This window comes from Triticum dicoccoides, chromosome 2B (assembly GCF_002162155.2).
Source record: "Triticum dicoccoides isolate Atlit2015 ecotype Zavitan chromosome 2B, WEW_v2.0, whole genome shotgun sequence".
Taxonomy (NCBI): domain Eukaryota; kingdom Viridiplantae; phylum Streptophyta; class Magnoliopsida; order Poales; family Poaceae; genus Triticum; species Triticum dicoccoides.
The window spans coordinates 714,142,905-714,152,657 of record NC_041383.1 but is presented as its reverse complement, the minus strand read 5'-3'; positions in this window follow the sequence as shown (position 1 = coordinate 714,152,657).

Sequence of the window (9,753 nt, the reverse complement as noted above, 5' to 3'; positions counted from 1 at the left end):
GATTCGCCCCCCTGACCGCTGGGACCCAGCAGCTACACCTTCGCACGCAAGGAAGTGCGTCCGGGCAAAATAAACAAAAACAATTCGCCCCCCTGACTGCTGGGACCCACCAGCTACATCTTCGCAGGCAAAGAAGTGCCTGACAGTCGGGACCCACCTGGTCGAAGCGTACGTAGCGTTGTCATCCTGGTCACGAACGTGTATGTACATACTGGTCGATGTAGAGGCGCGCACGTGTCGTAGTAGAGGCGCGCACGTGTCATAGTAGAGGCGCGCACGTAGCATGTACACGTACGTACAGCGGCCAGGGTGCAAGAAGAAAATACGGCCACGTATGTGTACATACGGGCGGGGTCTCGAATGCCTACTCGCGCATACGTACGGCGAGGGCTCATGTTCATGGGGAGGCAACGGAATGCGTCGTGTTCATGGGGAGGCAACGCAATGCGTCGTGTTCATGGGGAGGCAACGAAATGCGTCGTGTTCATGGGGAGGCAATGGAATGCGTCGTGTTCATCGGGAGGCAATGGAACGAGTGGGAGCCAACCGGCTTGGACGGAACAAGCGATGGAAACGAGGCATGGCGTACCGCAGAACGGAGGAAACGGCCGTGTGTTCGACCGGTCACGTTCGGTACGGGGTCCTGTTGATCGGGAGGGGTGTGGTGTACCGCAAAACGGAGGAAACGGACCTCCTACGGTTGAAACGGGGGTCCTGTTGATCGGGAGGGGTGTGGTGTACCGCAAAACGGACGAAACGGACCTCCTACGGTCGAAACGGGGGTCCTATTGATCGGGAGGGGTGTGGCGTACCGCAAAACGGAGGAAACTGAAGGAAATATGCCCTAGAGGAAATAATAAAGTTATTATTTATTTCCTCATATCATGATAAATGTTTATTATTCATGCTAGAATTGTATTAACCGGAAACATAATACATGTGTGAATACATAGACCAACATAACGTCACTAGTATGCCTCTACTTGACTAGCTCATTAATCAAAGATGGTTATGTTTCCTAACCATAGACATGTGTTGTCATTTGATTAACGGGATCACATCATTAGGAGAATGATGTGATTGACATGACCCATTCCGTTAGCCTAGCAGTTGATCATTTAGTATATTGCTATTGCTTTCTTCATGACTTATACATGTTCCTGTAACTATGAGATTATGCAACTCCCGTTTACCGGAGGAACACTTTGGGTGCTACCAAACGTCACAACGTAACTGGGTGATTATAAAGGAGCACTACAGGTGTCTCCAAAGGTACATGTTGGGTTGGCGTATTTCGAGATTAGGTTTTGTCACTCCGATTGTCGGAGAGGTATCTCTGGGCCCTCTCGGTAATGCACATCACTATAAGCCTTGCAAGCAATGTAGCTAAATGAGTTAGTTACAGAATGATGCATTACGTAACGAGTAAAGAGACTTGCCGGTAACGAGATTGAACTAGGTATTGGATACCGACGATCAAATCTCGGGCAAGTAACATACCGATGACAAAGGGAACAACGTATGTTGTTATGCGGTTTGACCGATAAAGATCTTCGTAGAATATGTAGGAGCCAATATGGGCATCCAGGTTCCGCTATTGGTTATTGACCAAGAATAGTTCTAGGTCATGTCTACATTGTTCTCGAACCCGTAGGGTCCGCACGCTTAAGGTTTCGATGACAGTTATATTATGAGTTTATGAGTTTTGATGTACCGAAGGAGTTCGGAGTCCCGGATGAGATCGGTGACATGACGAGGAGTCTCGAAATGGTCGAGACGTAAAGATCGATATATTGGACGACTATATTCGGAGTTCGGAAAGGTTCCGAGTGATTCGGGTATTTTTCGGAGTACCGGAGAGTTACGGGAATTCGCCGGGGAGTATATGGGCCTTATTGGGCTTTAGGGGAAAGAGAGAGGAGAGGTTGGGCGCGCCCCCAAGGCCTAGTCCGAATTGGACTAGGGAGAGGGGCTGCGCCCCCTCCTTCCTTCTCTTCTCTTCCCCCTTTCCTTGACTCCTACTCCTACTACTTGGAAGGGGGGGAATCCTACTCCCGGTGGGAGTAGGACTCCTCCTTGGCGCGCCTCCTCCTGGCCGGCCACCCCCTCCCCCTTGATCCTTTATATACGGGGGCAGGGGCACCTCTAGGACAACAACAATTGATCCCTTGGATCTCTTAGCCATGTGCGGTGCCCCCCTCCACCATAGTCCACCTCGATAATATCGTAGCGGTGCTTAGGCAAAGCCCTGCGATGGTAGAACATCAAGATCGTCACCACGCCGTCGTGCTGACGGAACTCTCCCTTGACACTCGGCTGGGTCGGAGTTCGAGGGACATCATCGAGCTGAACGTGTGCTAGAACTCGGAGTTGCCGTAGTTTCGGTGCTTGATCGGTCGGGCCGTGAAGACGTACGACTACATCAACCGTGTTGTGCTAACGCTTCCGCTTACGGTCTACAAGGGTATGTAGACAATACTCTCCCCTCTCGTTACTATGCATCACCATGATCTTGCGTGTGCGTAGGAAATTTTTTGAAATTACTACGTTCCCCAACAGTGGCATCCGAGCCTGGTTTTTATGCGTAGATGTCATATGCACGAGTAGAACACAAGTGAGTTGTGGGCGATACAAGTCATACTGCTTACCAGCATGTCATACTTTGGCTCAGCGGTATTGTGAGATGAAGCGGCCCGGACCGACATTACGCGTACGCTTACACGAGACTGGTTTCACCGTTACGAGCACTCGTGCTTAAAGGTGACTGGCGGGTGTCTGTCTCTCTCACTTTAGTTGAATCGAGTGTGGCTACGCCCGGTCCTTGCGAAGGTTAAAACAGCACTAACTTGACGAACTGTCGTTGTGGTTTTGATGCATAGGTAAGAACGGTTCTTGCTAAAGCCCATAGCAGCCACGTAAAATTTGCAACAACAAAGTAGAGGACGTCTAACTTGTTTTTGCAGGGCATGTTGTGATGTGATATGGTCAAGACGTGATGCTATATTTTATTGTATGAGATGATCATGTTTTGTAACCGAAGTTATCGACAACTGGCAGGAGCCATATGGTTGTCGCTTTATTGTATGAAATGTAAATGCCCTATAATTGCTTTACTTTATGACTAAGCGGTAGCGATAGTCGTAGAAGCAATAGATGGCGTAACGACAACGATGCTACGATGGAGATCAAGGTGTCGCGCCAGTGACGATGGTGATCACGATGGTGCTTCGGAGATGGAGATCACAAGCACAAGATGATGATGGCCATATCATATCACTTATATTGATTGCATGTGATGTTTATCCTTTATGCATCTTATCTTGCTTTGATTGATGGTAGCATTTTAAGATGATCTCTCACTAAAAATTATCAAGAAGTGTTCTCCCTGAGTATGCACCATTGCGAAAGTTTTTCGTGCTGAGACACCACGTGATGATCGGGTGTGATAGGCTCTACGTTCAAATACAACGGGTGCAAAACAGTTGCGCACGCGGAATACTCAGGTTAAACTTGACGGGCCTAGCATATAACAGATATGGCCTCGGAACACGGAGATCGAAAGGTCGAGCGTGAATCATATAGTAGATATGATCAACATATTGATGTTCACCGTTGAAACTACTCCATCTCACGTGATGATCGGACATGGTGTAATTGATATGGATCACGTAATCACTTAGAGGATTAGAGGGATGTCTATCTAAGTGGGAGTTCTTTAGTAATATGATTAATTGAACTTAAATTTATCATGAACTTAGTCCCGGTAGTATTTTGCAAATTATGTTGTAGATCAATAGCTTGCATTGTTGCTTTCATATGTTTATTTTGATATGTTCCCAGAGAAAATTGTGTTGAAAGATGTTAGTAGCAATGATGCGGATTGGATCAGTGATCTGAGGTTTATCCTCATTGCTGCACAGAAGAATTATGTCCTTAATGCACCGCTAGGTGACAGACCTATTGCAGGAGCAGATGCAGACGTTAAGAACGTTTGGCTAGCTCAATATGATGACTACTTGATAGTTTAGTGCACCATGCTTAACGGCTTAGAATCGGGACTTCAAAGACGTTTTGAACGTTATGGACCATATGAGATGTTCCAGAAGTTGAAGTTAATATTTCAAGCAAATACCCGAGTTGAGAGATATGAAGTCTCCAACAAGTTCTATTGCTAAAAGATGGAGGAGAATCGCTCAACTAGTGAGCATGTGCTCAGATTGTCTGGGTACTACAATCGCTTGAATCAAGTGGGAGTTAATCTTCCAGAAAAGATAGTGATTGACAGAGTTCTCTAGTCACCATCACCAAGTTAGTAGAACTTTGTGATGAACTATAGTATGCAAGGGATGGCGTAAATGATTCCCGAGCTCTTCGTGATGTTGAAATCGATGAAGGTAGAAATCAAGAAAGAGCATCAAGTGTTGATGATTGACAAAGATCACTAGTTTCAAGAAAAGGGCAAAGGGAAAGAAAGGGAAACTTCAAGTAGAATGGCAAACAAGTTATCACTCCCGTGAAGAAGCCCAAAGCTGAACCAAAGCCTGAAACTGAGTGCTTACACTGCAAAGGAAATGGTCACTGGAAGCGGAAATGCCCTGAATATTTGGTGGATAAGAAGGATGGCAAAGTGAACAAGGGTATATTTGATATACAGGTTATTGATGTGTACCTTACTAGTGTTTATAGTAGCCCCTGAGTATTTGATACTTGTTCGGTTGCTAAAAATTAGTAACTCGAAACAGGAGATACAAAATAAACAGAGACTAGTTGAGGGTGAAGTGACGATATATGTTGGAAGTGGTTCCAAGATTGATATGATCATCATCGCACACTCCCTATACTCTCGGGATTAGTGTTAAACCTAAACAAATGTTATTCGGCGTTTGTGTTGAGCATGAATATGATTTGATCATGTTTATTGCGATACGGTTATTCATTTAAAGTTAGAGAATAAATTGTTATTCTGTTTACATGAATAACACCTTCGATGGTCATACACCCAATGAACATAGTTTGTTGGATCTCGATCGTAGTGATACAATTCATAATATTGATGCCAAAAGATGATAAGTTAATAATGATAGTGCAACTTATTTGTGGCACTGCCGTTTGGGTCATATTGGTGTAAAGCGAATGAAGAAACTCCATAAAGATGGATTTTTGGAATCACTTGGTTATGAATCATTTGATGCTTGCGAACCGTGCCTTTTGGGCAAGATGACTAAAACTCCGTTCTCCAGAACAATGGAACCAGCTACTGACTTATTGGAAATAATATATACCGATATATGCGATCCAATGAGTGTTGATGCTCGTGGCAAGTATCGTTATTTTCTGACCTTCACAAGATGATTTGAGCAGATATGGGTATATCTACTTGATGAAACATAAGTCTGAAATAGTTGAAAGGTTCAAAGAATTTTAGAGTGAAGTGGAAAATCATCATAACAAGAAAAATAAAGTTTCTATGATCTGATCGTGGAGACGAATATTTGAGTTACGAGTTTGGTCTTCATTTGAAACAATGTGAAATAGTTTCGCAACTCACGCCACCTGGAACACCACAATGTAATGGTGTGTCCGAACATCGTAATCGTACTTTATTTGATATGGTGCGATCAATGATGTCTCAGACCGATTTACCAATATCGTTTTGGGGTTATGAATTAGAGACAGCTGCATTCACTTTAAATAGGGCACCATCTAAATCCGTTGAGACGACGCCGTATGAACTATGGTTTAGTAGTAAACCTAAGCTGTCGTTTCTTAAAGTTTGGAGTTGCGATGCTTATATGAAAAAGGTTTTCAACCTAATAAGCTCGAACCCAAATCAGAGAAGTGCGTCTTCGTAGAATACCCAAAGGAAACTGTTGGGTAATCCTTCTATCACAGATCCGAAGGCAAAACATTCATTGCTAAGAATGGATCCTTTCTAGAGAAGGAGTTTCTCTCAAAAGAAGTGACTGGGAGGAAAGTAGAACTTGATGAGGTAATTATACCTGCTCCCTCATTGGAAAGTAGTTCATCACAAGAACTGGTTCCTGTGACAACTACACCAATAAGCGAGGAAGCTAATGATAATGATCATGAAACTTCAGATCAAGTTACTACCGAACCTCGTAGGTCTACCAGAGTAAGGTCCGCACCAGAGTGGTATGGTAATCCTATTCTGGAAGTCATGTTACTTGACCATGGCGAACCTACGAACTATGAGGAAGCGATGATGAGCCCAGATTCCACAAAATGGCTTGAGGCCATGAAATCTGAGATGGGATCCATGTATGAGAACAAAGTATGGACTTTGGTGGAGTTACCCGATGATCGGCAAGCCATATTGTATAAATGGATCTTCAAGAGGAAGACAGATGCTGATAGTAGTGTTAGTATCTACAAAGCTAGACTTGTCGAAAAAGGTTTTTGACAAAGTTCAAGGTGTTGAATACAATGAGATTTTCTCACTCGTATTGATGCTTAAAAGTCTGTCCGAATCATGTTAGCAATTGCCACATTTTTTGAAATTTGGCAAATGAATGTCAAAACTACATTCCTTAAAGGATTTATTAAAGAAGAGTTGTATATGATACAACCAGAAGGTTATGTCAATCCTAAAGGTGCTAACAAAATGTGCAAGCTCCAGCGATCCATCTATGCACTGGTGCAAGCATCTCAGAGTTGGAATATACGCTTTGATAAGTTGATCAAAGCATATAGTTTTATATAGACTTGTGGTGAAGCCTGTATTTACAATAAAGTGAGTCGGAGCACTACCGCCTTTCTGATAAATATATGTGAGTAACATATTGTTGATCAGAAATGATGTAGAATTTTTTTGGAAAGCATAAAGGAGTATTTGAAAGGAATTCTTTAAAAGAAAGACCTCAGTAAAGCTACTTACATATTGGGCATCAAGATCTATTGAGATAGATCAAGACGCTTGATAAGATTTTCAATGAGTACATACCTTGTCATGATTTTGAAATAGTTCAAAATGGAACAGTCAAAGAAAGAGTTCTTGCCTGTGTTGCAAAGGTGTGAAATTGAGTAAGACTTAAATCCCGACCACGACAGAAAATAGAAAAGAGAATGAAAGTCATTCCCTATGCCTCAGTCATAGGTTCTATAAAGTACGCTATGCTATGTACCAGACCTATTGTATACCTTGCTCTGAATTTGGCAAGGGAGTACAATAGTGATCTAGGAGTAAATCCCTGGACATTGGTCAAGAATATCCTTAGTAAGGACTAAGGAAATATTTCTCGATTATGAAGGTGATAAAAGAGCCCGTCGTAAAAAGTTACATCGGTGCAAGCTTTTACACCGATCCAGATGACTCTAAGTCTTAATCTGGATACATATTGAAAGTGGGAGCAATTAGCTAGAGTAGCTCCGTGGAGAGCATTGTAGACATAGAATATTTGGTAAATACATACGGCTCTAAATGTGACAGACCCATTGACTAAGCTTCTCTCACGAGCAAAACATGATCACACCTTAGTACTCTTTGGGTGTTAATCACATAGCGATGTGAACTAAATTATTGACTCTAGTAAACCCTTTGGGTGTTGGTCACATGACGATGTGAACTATGGGTGATTAATCATATACAGATATGAATATTGGTGTTAAATCACATGGCGATGTGAACTAGATTATTGACTCTAGTGCAAGTGGGAGACTGAAGGAAATATGCCCTAGAGGCAATAATAAAGTTATTATTTATTTCCTCATATCATGATAAATGTTTATTATTCATGCCAGAATTGTATTAACCGGAAACATAATACATGTGTGAATACATAGACCAACATAACATCACTAGTATGCCTCTACTTGACTAGCTCATTAATCAAAGATGGTTATGTTTCCTAACCATAGACATGTGTTGTCATTTGATTAACGGGATCACATCATTAGGAGAATGATGTGATTGACATGACCCATTCCGTTAGCCTAGCACTTGATCATTTAGTAAGTTGCCATTGCTTTCTTCATGACTTATACATGTTCCTGTAACTATGAGATTATGCAACTCCCGTTTACCGGAGGAACACTTTGGGTGCTACCAAACGTCACAACGTAACTGGGTGATTATAAAGGAGCACTACAGGTGTCTCCAAAGGTACATGTTGGGTTGGCGTATTTCGAGATTAGGTTTTGTCACTCCGATTGTCGAAGAGGTATCTCTGGGCCCTCTCGGTAATGCACATCACTATAAGCCTTGCAAGCAATGTAGCTAAATGAGTTAGTTACAGAATGATGCATTACATAACGAGTAAAGAGACTTGCCGGTAACGAGATTGAACTAGGTATTGGATACCGATGATCGAATCTCGGGCAAGTAACATACCGATGACAAAGGGAACAACGTATGTTGTTATGCGGTTTGACCGATAAAGATCTTCATAGAATATGTAGGAGCCAATATGGGCATCCAGGTTCCGCTATTGGTTATTGACCAAGAATAGTTCTAGGTCATGTCTACATTGTTCTCGAACCCGTAGGGTCCTCACGCTTAAGGTTTCGATGACAGTTATATTATGAGTTTATGAGTTTTGATGTACCGAAGGAGTTCGGAGTCCCGGATGAGATCGGGGACATGACGAGGAGTCTCAAAACGGTCGAGACGTAAAGATCAATATATTGGACGACTATATTCGGCGTTCGGAAAGGTTCCGAGTGATTCGAGTATTTTTCGGAGTACCGGAGAGTTACGGTAATTCGCCGGGGAGTATATCGGCCTTATTGGGCTTTAGGGGAAAGAGAGAGGAGAGGTTGGGTGCCCCCCCCCCAAGGCCTAGTCCGAATTGGACTAGGGGGAGGGGCTGCGCCCCCTCCTTCCTTCTCTTCTCTTCCCCCTTTCCTTGACTCCTACTCCTACTACTTGGAAGGGGGGAATCCTACTCCCGGTGGGAGTAGGACTCCTCCTTGGCGCGCCTCCTCCTGGCCGGCCACCCCCTCCCCCTTGATCCTTTATATACGGGGGAATGGGAGCACCTCTAGGACAACAACAATTGATCCCTTGGATCTCTTAGCCGTGTGCGGTGCCCCCCTCCACCATAGTCCACCTCGATAATATCGTAGCGGTGCTTAGGCGAAGCCCTACGACGGTAGAACATCAAGATCGTCACCACGTCGTTGTGCTGACGGAACTCTCCCTCGACACTCGGCTAGATCGGAGTTCGAGGGACATCATCGAGCCGAACGTGTGCTAGAACTCGGAGGTGTCGTAGTTTTGGTGCTTGATCGGTCGGGCCGTGAAGACGCACGATTACATCAACCGCGTTGTGCTAACGCTTCCGCTTACGGTCTACAAGGGTATGTAGACAACACTCTCCTCTCTCGTTGTTATGCATCACCTTGATCTTGCCTGTGCGTAGGAAATTTTTTGAAATTACTACGTTCCCCAACAGAAACGGACCTCCTACGGTTGAAACGGGGGTCCTGTTCATCGGGAGGGGTGTGGCATACCGCAAAACGGGACTCCACGGGATACTGTTCATCTCCACTGTCGACCTCCTCCAGCCTCCACGGGCTACCGTCGACCTCCTCCAGCCTCCACAGGCTCCTGTTCATCCATCCTTCACCGCGCGCTACTCCACCGGCTACTGTTCAACCACCCCTCCACGGGCACCCCTCCACCTTCTACTGTTCATCCAGCCCTCCACACCACTGGGTCCTGTTCAACCACCCCTCCACGGCCACCCCTCAACCATCTACTGTTCATCCAGCCCTCCACGCCACGGGGTCCTGTTC